Below are 14,677 nucleotides of genomic sequence, written 5' to 3'. Positions count from 1 at the left end.
TAATGAACCGACAGACATCATTTCAGACTCATTTGCAACCAAAGGCGCATCAAGACATCGGTGATTATAGCATTTTAAGCTGAACTGCAGCTGCATTGTAGCCAAAGAAGAGCTTTTCCGCTCACCTTTAAGACGTGAAGTGGGGATTTAATGGAGGAAATAATAAGAATTATAGACACCTTTGCAGTGAAAAGACTCAAGCAGATGAATACAGATATGCCTCACTCAATTATTCACTGACTGCAACTTTTCCTGGAACAAATATTGCAGTTGACACTAGCACGCTCTCTCAGGCACAGTGATGCTCTGAGCTAATGTCAGCATGATAAAATGCTCACAGTGACAACGCTAACATGCTGATGTTTACAATGTCATTATGTTATTTTAGCGTGTGAGCATGCTAACATTTGCAAATTAGCAGTAAACACAGTACAGCTGATGCTGAAGGGAATGACAGTGGTTTTGCAGCCTGGTCTCGCTGCTAGTCCCAAAAGAGTGTCCCGGTGATGACATTTTTATGTTGGCAAACCCAGAAACTAATTTGGTAATGGCTCCTGTGTCAAAAAGCCAATGGGATTTTTCCATTACATTTTGGTTTATTGCAGAAAATAAGGATATTGATATCTGTACAGGTGTTGAATGGATTTTTACCATATAAACTACTTTAAAAACATCCACCCACCTTTCTTTGTCAAGAGACTCAGGACCTGCAAGACCTGGATGAGACAGAGCTACAGTCAACTGATCCACTTCTGCAAACATTCACACAACAATATATATCCTCTACAATAAAAAAAATGTGGGCATAAAAGTGCTCTGCAATGTATGGACTTAACTAAGAACAATGTAAATGTGCATTCAGTTGCCAATTTATTAGGTACACCTAGCTTAAAGTAATGCAGTCTAAAACAACCTGTAATAAATCCTAATGTTACGTTTGTGTTTAAACAGTTTTAGAGGTTTTGACTTTTTAAATATGGTCATTTGGTAGGGGTGGGAAAAAAATGGATTCAACATAGTACCGTAATATTTTATGGAGCGATATTTTGTGGGACAATATAAACATTTGGTAGTCTACTTAATTGATGAAAACAACTGCTTTTTGGTTCACTAAATTTTTTTTTGCAATAAAAGGATTGAAATGAGATAAACGGACTTAATCTTATTAGATAAACTAGATTTTTACTAGACTTACTTTTTACTAGAACTTTCCTTTTGGGAATATAACTCGCAGTTAAAAATAGATAGTAAATCCCAGTATATCACAACATGTTTTCACAATACTTATGCATATTGCAAAACTTTGCATAAAAATGCAATAATTTTGTATCATGATCTTAAGTATGGTGATGATATTGTATTGTAGGGACATTTTGAAGCCACTCGGGATTAAATTAAGACCAATTTTACAAAGCCAAAAACAACAAAAAAAACCAAAATCAACCATAAACAAACATTTTTTACACAAAGTTCCAAACAACAGTAGCCAAAACGTTTATTGTAACATAAAACATTATATTTTTGTCTTGTGAAAAAAGTTAGATCTGGTTAGAATTGGGAAATACTAGGCATTTACTGTTTGTACTTGTTACTTATTTTTAAGAGGAGAGATAAAAATTGATGTTAGCAATTCAGAAAGATGTCAAAAAGAAAAGCGGTTCATAAAATCCTACTTCCAGTGTATTAGCATTTTTAAGACTTTGATTTAAATTTGATTTAAGACATTTTAATACCAATTAAGGCCTTATTTTTAGATCAATGACTTCAATCCTTTGAAAGACTTGCTTTGAAAGGATCAGCAGGAATGTTGGAAGAGGATGTAGTTTGTGGTGTTTTCAAAATTTTGTGTGCCCTCATTTATGTGAATGTGATGGACAAAATATACTGTAACAAACACCCCTCAATATAACACCGCAGCACAAAATCCAACCTAAAAAATGAGCGCAGAGATGAACAAACACTTTTAAAAAACAAATTCAATATATATTATTACCTGTAAGTAAGACTGCTGTATTAGACTGCATTTGTTTTAGCCAACTTTAATAAGCTGGCAGGTTTGTGTTGCATGTCAAGCAGGAAAAATGCAGATTATAACCAAACAGAACATTCTGGCAGCTGAGCAGCTGCGCCACATGACACTCCTGACATCCTGAGGTGACTTGTATTTGGTCAACAGCATCAGTGAAGCGAAACCAATATTTATCTGAGCCTCAACAATATTACAGCCGTGCTGTGAGAGCACAACAGTGTATCAGAGTCTGAAATGCGAGCTGCAGTGGGCGTGTGTCCCCAGCAGCCCTCCCTGTGTACACATTCCTGCTGCCGCTCTCTCTGCCCTGAGCAAACACGAGTCAGGAGACAGTTAAACTTTGGCTTCTAAGCAGAGCACACTCACTTCTCAGCTCTGCACTACTAACGCAGCACCAAGGAAAGCACAGATGACTCACAGTGCAGGGGAGGTTTTCATATTCACCATAATGCATGTCGTTCAAACACGTAATGATTGTTTGTCATCGAGTGTGTGCTCCGCTGGGCGACATCTGGCCACAAAGCCACATTGTGGTTTTTGTGTTTTGTAACTCTGTATGGCCTTTTACCACCAGCCAGTCTGGTGTTTCCTGCAGGTGGCCGGGCTTATTGACAGCAAAATCAATCTGCCAGTTAAAGACCACAGGTGTGCTGGCAGCAGCTGGGCCCCAGTTGGCAGAAAAGCAAAGTAGACATGGATGAGAAATGAACCTAAAAAACATTCATTACTGAACATTAGGGCTGGGCGAAATGCAATTTTTCTCGGTAATATCTCGGCACACAGTATAAATAAACATTTTTCAATCTCCCCAAAAGCACTTAATTAATGCTAGAAATTGGAGACACAATCAATAATTTTTCTTTTTTTCTTTAAAAAAACCCAACTAAATTCCCTCTTTGATGTGGCAATATTATAAGAATGACTATTGGTACTATGAAAAAATATTAACACAATTCCATTTTTAATCAGTAATCATTAGTAATGTAGATATAATGACTAAGTGGGCAAAGTATTAAATCAAGTAGAACTATCTGATAAGTTGAGAAAAGAACATCACTTTACAGTAACCTTTAAAATCAGGAAAAAACACAATTTATTCTATATCACAAAATAACAATATCCAATATCTAAAACGATATATACCCTCATATCTCGATATGATATAATGCCTTTATATCACTCAGCTCCTGAACATTGAGTGGACAGACAGAGGAACAAAAATATCAGGCCAAATATGAGCCTGAAGTCAGAAATCAAGGTCACACGATGTCCTCAAAACACCTTTATCACGTTCATCTCAGTCCTGGACTGTGTGTAATTCGATACTGGACTGTACTGAGAAGGAAAACCTTAATGCAAATAGTTTCAAAGGGTGTAACAGGGTTAGATGACTCATTTTATTTTATGTTCTGACATCGCAAAAGGGTTCCGGTTTGTACTCCAAATTATGTTTGGTTTCGGATGAAGCACTCTGCAAATAACAGCCCTGTGAGGCTTTAAAAAGTCAAAAGTCAGTTGGTATTGTATATTTTCATTCTCGTTTTCAAACCAACAAGTAATCGATCCGTCTGTGCAGCCGAAGCCTGGTATATCTTGTTCCTCCTCTAAAAACTATTAAAAACACATCAGTGAGCCTCACTGATGGCTGGGTGACTTGTTCCTTCATTACAGTCAACATGGGCGATGTAGTTTTTAAATGAGTGAATCCCACAGACACTCTCCAGAGCATCAAGTCTGTGGCTGAAAACAGTCTCCAACAATAGCACTACTTTTTCATATTTGTGTAGGAAAACATCACTCCCCAAAATGTCTATATGGAGGCAGTCTATCACCCTGTGTGATGTTGAATTTGTGAAGAAAAGTTGAAGTACAGATCAAGGCAGTGATAGATCAGCAGCTCTCATGTTCAGCGAGGAAAAATGACTGTTTTTGTCAAAGGAGCCTGGCTTTGAAGAGAGCATAAAAATGTGTCACTTTCAGTTCAGTTTAGTGGCATTTTGCTGTGAGGATTGCAGATTACAACCAGCTGAAACTTGACCTGGTTAGAGTTTTGTCCGTTTTCATTGTTCACAGAAAAAAAAAGACTCATTAAATTCTGATTTCTACGTCTGAGCAGTTTTAAAACTTAAAAATAAAAAGGTTTAAGACATTTCAATACCAATTAAGGCCTTATTTCTTAATTAATTAATTTAATGCCTTATATGGGTTTTTAAGGATCCGCTGGAACCCCGTTATTATCTCAGTAAATATTTTCTTAACGAGTTCATGGGCTCAATTGCTGGTCTCTAGTCACTCGTCTCAAGTCTGCTTCAATATAGCACAATGTTCATTTTGTAAATTATGGTGCGATTTAAATTAAAATACACAATAAAGCCCCCGGTCGGTACCCTTTTCCAGAACAACCCCCAGAAACTCCGAGAAGGCCAGGTACTCTGAACTGCTGTTTGGTGCATAAGCACAAACAGCAGTCGGAAACCTCCTCTAAGCAATTTGCAGTCACATCGAAGCAACGCTCTCATTCACCAGCATCAATACAGTGGCGCTCAGCTGAGGGTTCATGCATATCCCCACACCTGCCCGGCATCCCTCATTTTGGGCAACTGCAGAAATGTGTCTTTTGAGTCTGTAGTACAACGCACAGCCTGCTGCCGAAGTGACCTGGTTCTGCAGAAGCGAATAAAAATGAATGGATGGATAAAGCAGGATACACTTTAGGTCGAAGCTACTTTGTGATTAACAAGTCACTACCACGATGACCTGTCATTTAGGATGGAGGCATTCTTTGCATCTAAAAGCCATGACCTTATTTTTTAGGTCAGTGTGGGTCAGTGTTAGTGTTTTTGAAGAACTCTGACCGTGTGTTTTGAAGCTGTGTTGCCTCACATTGTCATGTTCCCACCAAAAAAGATGCAGATGGACAAACCAAACTGACAGCAAGCCAGCACGTATGTTTTGCGTCTGTGTAGGAGGAAGTACCAGCAGGAGGTGGTCGTCTGTAATCGTGATTCAAAAAGGAAACCGGAAGACTGCCATGACGCTACTTAGCCTGTTAGCACATTAACAACAAGATCTAATGTTGAAAGAAGAAAGTATATTTACCATGCAGCAGTGAACGACAACAGAAAACCGTCAGGAAAGGTTTCTGCTAAAGAGCTCAATGGTTAAAGAAAAACAATTTAAGCTTATAGAAATGTCAAACTTTAAGCTTCAAATAGTACTTCCACAAACCAGCGGATGACATTGCAGTGGCTACATGCACTTCCTTCAGTCTTTGGATATAGTCGATGGATGGAGCCCTAAATACAACTGTGCATTTTCCTCCGACTTCTCAACAACCCTGCAAACCATTTGGCTCATATTTCTCCTCTTGTTCACTCTTCAATCCTGAACTTCAGTATGATCTGAGCTGAAGGGCAGAAGCATCTAATCAGTGCAGGAGCTTTGAATGTATCACACAAACTGTCACTGTGTAAAAATGTTGATATCAAACCTTCCTGTGAGAGAGCAAAAGTGAGATGTACCAGGACATTTTATGGTGTATTTTTACAGAAATGTGGGCCACCCACATACTCTCTTTGAATCGAAAATTCATCATCTTCGACTTCAGCTTTAGCCTCGTTATTTCAGGGAGCGGCACCATGGAGTTTTTTTCTTTTTTTTTTGCCTTAACAATAGTGAATAAATCATACAGTTTCACCGTGTATCAGCAGATTCTCCATCTCCTGGGAGGTTGAGGCTTTTCCAGATAATTTACCTATCTAGCATGTTCACTACCACACAGTGTTGACAGAGGTCTGAAGAGCATCGTGTCCAGATCATTAATAAACCATACAAATTGCCAGTTCCATGTAACAGACAGCTGCACGAGTGTTAGCCCTTGGTCCGTGTAATTTTCTCCAGGTTGAGAGTCTTTAATGCACCGTGGCTCTCCTCTTTAGTTTTAATGTATAACCACTGAAATCCCCCTGTGGCAACGAACAGGATGCTGCACGTTTTCCTCTTGAATCATTAATGTGAGACGGCAGTAGACAGTGATGATGAGTGGCAGAGAGCGTCTCTGGTGACCATTAAACAGCAGGTCACTTCAGTTCAGCCAGACCTCCTGAGCCAACACACACTCCCACAATAGCAGACACGCAGTAAGTGTAGAAAACATCAATTATTCATCAGCAAAGGTCAATAATGACATATCTCACAGTTGCCTACATCTGTGCCTTGACACACACCAGAGAATATAACATATAGTTATACCTCTCTGCTTTGGTATTTTTCTGCTATAACAAGCAGAGGCTGATTTCTGGACTCGAGATAGTTTAATCACCACCCAACATCCATTCATGCTGTGTTACCATAATTACCTGTTTACCACCGACTCATACAATATGCCCATTGCATCAACATTCAGATCACAACTTGAAAGCTCAAACACATCTGACTTGCTGCTTATTATTAGTGCTGGATGCCAAAAGTCTGCCATTCAAGGTAATAAAATGATAAATCAGGTGTTATTCAATGTTTTTCTTGTTGCCTATAAATAAAAAGAAAAAACAAACCAAAACCAACAAGCTGAGTAGGTGAACATTGAGTTAATCAGATATTTTTTTCCTAAAACAGAGATGACACTGAACCGCAGCAGTAAAGTTGCAGGCTGAAAAGCCAAAACAATGAGCTGACAGATGCAAAAACGCAATAATTCTAAATGGGTTCATCATTACAGGTGACACATTACACAGCTATTTGATTGTTCGTTATGATATAAAATGCTGACTGATTTCACAGTTTAGATATTATAATGAGTTACTTTTACATTTCATCTCATGTTTAGTAAACATGGTTGAGTAAACTATATTAAAACTGTACTTTGCCAAACTCCTAGCTACTTCACAATGGAAATTAGGTCAAACTAATCAAAAAGCAGTTTAACCACATCTATCAATCATGGACATACAGCACCTGGTTTATATAGTGTATACTGATTTTTTATTGTTTTATGTTTTTTAATCTAATTTGTATTTTTGTAATATTTTATCCTTTTTTGGCAGATCATTTAATTTTTTTTTAAATTTTTCTTTTGCATTTTTTTTTTGTATTTCTGATGTGTAAATTTCCTCAGTGTGGAATGAATAAGTCTCATCTCATTTCATCCAAATGGATGGAGGAAATAGAGGTACAACGTAACTGACGCTGAATAAAGTGTAGGCGTGTTTGATTTTGGAACTAGGGCAGGTGAATCCGTAACTAAGCAGCCTGAGGATGTGTTTTAAGGAGACAGCAGGGTGTAAATGTTTGGGTGAAATCAGGAAAATGCTTATCTTTTAAGAAAATGTGTAGTATTTGATTGTTTAGTATTTGATGTTGGTTGCAAACCAGAGGACTCAAATAGCAGGTGGTTGTCATTAAATGACAACCATGGCCAATGAGTTGTAGGATTGTGCCATACTGTCTGGTAAAAAAACAACAACATCATGACCGTAAAATAAATAATGATGAATATGTTGTTTGTAATTACCTTTATAAATGACATGACTGACAGTAATTAACTACTGAAAAAGCTACTGAGATCTGAATATAGTTAAACTGCCACCCAGTTACTGCAAAATGTATTTCATTAGTGAATGAATTACACGCTGTCAACTGTTGCAACATCATGAGTAAGCACCAGAACCTGTTTCATTGTATTTTTAACCCTCTGTTGACAGCTAGAGATATTTTTTCAAGTCATGCAAAGATAAAATCATCCATATTAGATGAACCAAAACCGAAAGATGAGCAAAACGCCACCTTATTGCATTTTTTTTTTCTATCTCTAAACATAAATCTTGAGGGAAAAAAGCAACCACTGCTTGCCCACTAGCTTCAGTGAAAGGTGAAATAACCCAAGACAGCAGAACAAACTGGACTTTGAAGCCATGCGGGGTGTTAAATGGCCTCCCTCCTTCATTCAAGGAGTTTCTCCAGGGGGAAATATCATGACAGTGACAGATGTAGTGATGATCAAAGCGCAGCAGCGCTCAGCAGACATAAAACTCAATTGCTTTTCTAAGTAAGAGTACGAGATGAAGCACAAAGCTCTCAAGATAGATCTCTTCACATAAAGCCCTGAGAGTCAGGACAATCAGATTTTCCAGCAGTCGACAACAGGGGACAGACTGAGAACACTCTTGATAAAGTGGAAAGCAAGCGACTTTGTGTATTTTACAACAGACTCTGACAAAGATCCATATGGCCATTGTTGCACCTCAAAATGGGTTCTAGCTTGCACAGCTTATCTCAACTTAAAGGAAATGAAGCAAATAAGATTCACCCCACTCTATCTCAGCTGTGTATCTCTCTGCATTTAATCCACTTCCTGAGATCGGATGTGGGAACTGTGCTCACAGCGAGGTGAAATCAATGGACGGCCCTCGTCTTCACACAGAGAGCTGGAGAAGAGATCTGGCACGGCTGGAGGAGACTGGAGAGGTTTCTGGGAACACCAGGACCGAGGAGGCGGCATGTTTAATGATACATGACGTGTTTGTCCGTGTGGAAAGTATCCCTGCATGTGTGTGTACTTTTCACTGAAGAGGTGACCTTTCTGTATGTCTCTCTCTTTTTCTGTCTCTTGCTTTGTCGCTCTCTGACAAACAAACAGACACACACACACACACACACACACACACACACACACACACACACACGGAAACACACAACACCTCAGGGCAGATAACGTATCCGCACCACTGCAGTGCACTAATAACCCCTTCTCTCAGCCTGGAGACCTGTGAGACACACTGTCCGTGTCACTGCCAATCAAGCCAGGACCTGTCTGCAAACGCTCCTGTTTATCCTCTGGACTCGTGCGTGTCAGTAACGCTGCTGAAACTGAGCGTCCATCACGGTTTGTCAATCAGAATCCAATTTGAAAGCCGTAATTACTTGGCCGACTCAAAGGTAATGAAGCAACTTCAGGCAGCGATAAGAATAACTCACCTCCGTCAAGCCTGACACTCTTCATAATGGTGACTGGCATTCTTTCCTCGACAGATTTGGCCTTTTTTGTCTCTGATTATCAGTCTACAGGGAGAGTGGAGATGTTAAACTGCAGCTATAGGCCTGGACTGAATAGTTAAATAATGTTGACATTCAAATCCTCAACCTACATTTGAATTCTGCACAGCTTTTTTGTGTATTTAAACCTGGTGTTGCTGCCCAGTTGCACACAGACCAAACTGACATTAAAGAGCTCGTGGCAATCATGGCAGACTGTTCTTCGGCCAAAAAGTTGCATTTGAACACAACACAAAAAATACAATCAATGGCTAAATACCACATACATTCTGTACCTGCGTGATCATAACGTACCATAGCAGCAGGGAGCGATAGTCTGTATTCGCCCTTAAAAAAGGGAAACTGGAAGACTGTCAGGATGTATTCAAGACACTAATAAATAAAACAACAAATTGAATGAACAAATAATATTTACTGTGCACTAGCAAACATATAAAGACAAAAACAATTATCATAATAATCATAATAATCATTTCTGTTAGAGAGCTCAATAGAGTGCCCCAGGAATGAGTCCTAAAACCGTGAGATGAATTTGCAAATTTGCACTCCCACCTCCCTCGTCTTGAAGTCAGTGCTCTTTCTGAATGGGTTTTTGGTTAGATGCCTAAAATAATGTCTGGTCAAGCTTAAAAGACTTTAATGTTTTGTTCAACATAACATATGTAGGTAAAATATCCCTCTCGTGTTTCATTTGCCTTAAAAAAGAGACTACAGAATGTTACTACGGGATATTAAGTCATCACCACTGACTTGGTGCGGTTTGTTTATAGCATAATACATTTTTTTTATATCAGGCAAAGTAAAAGACACTTTCTTTGCACATATTGCAGACTGCCTTCCCTGGTGTTGGCTGAGTGTAATACACACACTTTCTAATTAATTCATTTTATCGGAGATCAGTGATACAGATAATTGGCAAAATGCCAAATATCGGCCTTGATAATAAAAATAATCTGTCCATCCTACTAAAACAATCTGGTTTATGCTACAGTAGCAGCAGATATCCCGACTGGGTTAGACTTGGTGGTGTAGCTTTAGACTAACAGCACCATAAATTGCATTTATTCATTAATAAAGAACTTAATTGAACATAAAAAGACTAACTCTTTTAATCTGATGAATCACCTTATACAAAATGAGGATTTTGTTTGAGGCTTTTACAGTTTTTGGTTTTTTTTAGCTGATGACGCCATGAAATACAACAACAGACATTCAAAGCTTCGTTTGAAAACTTCAATAGAAGCTTTTAATTTAAAAAAAAAAACAAAAAAACTAACATTCAGTACAGCTCGAGCTGAGAGAAAGATCCAGCAGAACAGCAGCCAATCCTTTCATCTCTAAACTGGCTGTCTACATTTTTTCAGAGAAGGTCGACTTTGAAACAAACTATTCGTGTTTCTGAAGGCAAAAGTGTTCAGTCTCTTTGAACAGCCTCACTAGAAGCCACAAGATGAAAAGCCGACCGTCACAGAGAGGGGCGAGACACGATAATCGCTCAAATGGGGATAACATCGCACACTTTTTGACAGTCTCTCTCCTGAAAGGCATTCACGGTGTCACACTCATTTGTTGACACAAAAAGTGACAAAAAGTAGATGTGTGGAGAATAACAAAAAGAGATTTGAGTTCAAATCCAGCATACTTTCTCACCCCCACACACCTGCACAATTGCTGCACAGTGGGTCGTCACTGTTGACGGATTCAGCTACAAAAACTGTGAGATGTGAAGTGTCAGTTTGCTTCAACTAAAGTGCTCACCCGATGGTTGAATAGTGTCTGAAACCCCCTCACCCTACATCTTTCCAGAGTTGGAGTTCAAGCAAGAACTGCATCCAGCAATTTTGTAACTTTTCAAAAATGGCATTCAAACATTCATGAAACTTCCTACAGAGACTGGGCTTTGAACTTTTCTCTAAAGTTTTTCATTCTTCACACATCTCACAGGTTTTAACAGATGACATCACATCAACCCAATCCTGACTTCCCTCCATTGGTTCCCTGTTCGTTTTAGAAGTGATATTAACATTTAACTGATCACTTTCAAGGCTCGTCTTGGTCTGGCTTCAAGCTACATAATAGAAATGTTGACCCTTTATGAGCCAGTTAGCAGCCTGAGATCCTCTGGTGGGCTCTTCTGGTTGTTCCAAAGTCGAAAGGTGACAGTGCCTTTGCCATCAGGGCCCCTCGGCTTTGGAAGACCTACCTGAGAAGATAAGGCTCGCAGAATCAGTGACTTCTTTTAAATCACTTCTTAAAACTCATTTTTATAGACTTGCTTTTATGTGATGTTGTCTTTTTATTTCTTTTTTATTATTTCATTATCTTTTCAATTTATATTTTAACTATTTTCTTTCCTTTTATCTGTGGTTTGATTGCTTTTTTTTCTGTTGTTTTTGGTCTATTTCTTTGTACAATTTTATATTGAATCAGACTGTTTGGCTTTCTGTTGTTGTATCGCTGTCTATGTATGCCATTTCTGCTTTGTTTTGTTTGTCAAGGCATTCTGTAAACTCTGGTTTTAAAATCGCTATATAAATGAAGTTAGTATTATTATTATATATCACATCTACTTACATCAGTTTTTGCTTATACATGATCCCTTTTAAAAGACACATAGTCAAAAAGTGTGAGCTATCCCTGTTTTAACGATTATCTCGTCTCCACCCTCTCTTTGATGGCCGTCTTTTTACCTTCCACATAAGCTGTGGCCGTTCAAAAACACTGTACAAATTACTTCGTTTCATACTGGCACCTGCTGCTTCATCTAATTTTGACATGGGAAAAGTGCGGGTGGAGCAAACTGACACTCTGAGAAAATGGCTGAAATGTGTAGAAATCAAAACTGAAATGTTTCCTTTCAGCAGTGGTGGAGAGCACTTTTATTTGAGTGCAGTTCTGTTTTGCACTCCAGTATTACACAAGTACTCAGAATGGTTAAAAAGTTTAGTGTGGGACACTGGACACTTTTCACCATCAATGGTCATCATGTTGCCAACATAAGGGACAGGACCACAGACATACCATGATCTCAATATTTCCTCCTCCACTGCCTTTCAGAGTTGTTTTCATTATGTTACTTTTGGTTTGTGTCTGACCACCACTATTATTTGAAGTAACTCCTGCCCAACCACGACTAACACTTAAAATGCTGCCCTTACAGCCATGGGGCACACATGTCACAGCCACCGTAACATTACAAGTCTCACAGGAGCCGTCACTACTAATGACCTATCAGGCCTGCAGGCCTCCACAGCTCCCTGCAGGACTCAATGGAGCAGAAAATAGGAAAAACAAATGCACAGAGTTACTGCCCCTCAAAACCTTATCAGAGCTTCTCTCAACTGTCCTCTATTCAACTCCCCGCCCTGCTCCTTCCACCTTCACTGAACTCTCAAGCATCAGTCTTATCTGCATGCTGCCTCATTGTCCTCATATTGATGGGTTGTTTGTGTCATTTCACCCGCTAATTAAGAGGAAAGGGCAGCGTGGGCTCAGGAAAAGGCCGTCCTCCTCCAAACAGACCGGCAGGGAGGAAGCACAGAGCCAGAGACGGAAAATGGATGATTTGGTTTGGTCGTGTTGTGTTGTTGGGTGTGACTGGAGGAATAAAAGAGCACCAGGAAAAGAAGAGCAGAATTAAGGGGTGAAAGAGCAAGAAAGTTAAATCAGGTGTTCGTGATGACCTCAGTACGAGTTAAATGCTCTGACCTTGAAATCTTTTTATCCATCTGGAAGTGACAGCACACCTTAAAACCAAACGTGTGAGGAATACAAAAAAAAAGACGTTTCTCCACCTTGTATAGCAGATAAAACAGCAGCAGCACGCCGACCACTGCTGCATTCATTGTCTGTGAAAATTGCTTTATTATCTAAAGCTGTGTTATAAAACATACTCATGGTAAAAAAAAATAACCTGTTATGTTAAAATGGAACAACAAAGATAAAAAAAGGACCATTTCCTGAGCTGAAAGACAAAATCCTGACACAAAACAGAATTTCCAGTTTTTGCAGCCTTTTTATGTAATGCAGAGAATTTTAAGACTAACAAGCACCCCAGAAACAAATAACAATCACTCTAAAATCACTTGGCTAATTTGGGGTTAAGATTGGATTTGAGAGCCTAAATTCATGCTAGCAGCTCTGATTTAGTCTCAGTGGTGTTTTTAGCTGAATGCAAACATGCTCACAATGACTATACCACTGTTTAGCAGGCATAACAGTGTTCACCATCTCACTGCAGCTTGTAGCCTGCTAACATTTGCTTATTAAAGCTGAAGCTGATGGGAACATTGTTACTTTTGCAGATGTTCATAAAGTGCACAGATTCAAATTTAGTTTCAGTTGATGGTCGGATTACCAGCAACACAAAGCAGGCAACTGCCTTGAGGCCCCAGATGATCCGTATACCTGTATTTTGGGACAATATCTAATTTAATTATCTCCACCAGGTGTTAGCCTGGTTAGCCTTACATAGCTGCTCCATTTAAAAACGTACACCTCAGCTGGGCGGTCAGAGACGTCAAAAGGGCGTGCACGACGTGGTCTGAGCCACCCTTCATGTCGGGACTGCCCTGCGGCACAGCTCGACTCAACTGTCTCTGAACTGTTCTTTTTTGGTTTTTTGTTGACAAGACCAAAGTTGCAGATAACACCTGGTACCTTCTTAATCCCACTTTGGTCAAAGTTTGAACCAAGATTAGATTATTAGATTATGAGAAGCTGAAGTTAAAGAACCATCACTAGCGTCACTAGCGTTACATGGTACGTCCTGCACGAACATTTTTAAACAGTCAAGCTACCTCAAAGCCACGCTGAGGTCAATTGGCGGAGTGTGGACGTTCCTCTGTTTGACTCACAATGAGAGGATCCAGCAAGAAAACACACTTGTGAGTTTGTGTCATGTTGAAGATGATGCCACGGCAGTTTCAGGCTGCGTCACTATGACGATCAGCTAAGAATCCACATTGAGGGGGTACTCTCCACAGTGGAAAACGAATTGAAGAACCAAAGGTGAGTTGAGCTGAGCCGAACAAAGCTGGGAAAATGTGTTTTAGTATGTAACTCCTGCCTTGTCTGTGGAGATGATTCATCCTCTCTGCTGTAGTATTTAAATTAATCTAATGACAGGCAGCTGCACCCCTGAGAATATCCTTGCAAAGGATGAACTTGATTATACCAGCAAAGGAAAATCAGACAGTTGTCTTTATAAAAGAAAAAATAAGACCTCTGACACAAATTATCTCTCTTTGTAGCCCTGCACTGCACCAAAAATCTAACCTGCTATTACTCTTTTTCTTCTCTGTCCCCACCTGCAGTTTCCTCAGTGCATCCTCAAAAAAATCGGCCTGTTTCTCAATGTGATAAATGACACGCAGGACAAGAGCTTTCTGTGTGACCAGTGACGGAGGTGCCAAACACAAGCTTCTCCCTCAGTCATCAGCATGAATCTACTCTTCCCATTGCTATGGTGTGAAATTTCTTCTGCCAGAAACAGCAGTGAAACAGTCCAGATTTCAAGCCACAGTCTGCCGTCTACGCCTCAGATCTGGCAATGTTTTGTCTTCTGCTGAAAACTGTGAGACGGTTCAAGAGAAAGCA

At 39.5% G+C, this 14,677-nt stretch overlaps 1 protein-coding gene across 4 annotated transcripts in view; it reads right to left on the bottom strand.

Moving 5' to 3' along the window:
* Nucleotides 1-14,677, bottom strand: part of sytl5 (synaptotagmin-like 5) — a 51,738-nt gene that overhangs the window by 28,696 nt on the left and 8,365 nt on the right. Inside the window, exon 1 of one of the 4 annotated variants that reach the window (XM_088083356.1) lies at nt 683-702. The exons of the other annotated variants lie outside the window; for them this stretch is intronic. The gene's annotated coding sequence lies outside the window, so the exon portion shown is untranslated. Of the gene's footprint in view, nt 1-682; nt 703-14,677 lie in introns of those variants that run through there. 4 annotated transcript variants of the gene reach the window in all.

The sequence above is a fragment of the Plectropomus leopardus genome, chromosome 10, assembly GCF_026936395.1.
Source record: "Plectropomus leopardus strain MGB_pleo_1.0 chromosome 10, ASM2693639v1, whole genome shotgun sequence".
NCBI lineage: Eukaryota > Metazoa > Chordata > Actinopteri > Perciformes > Serranidae > Plectropomus > Plectropomus leopardus.
This window is presented reverse-complemented; position numbering and strand designations above follow the sequence as displayed.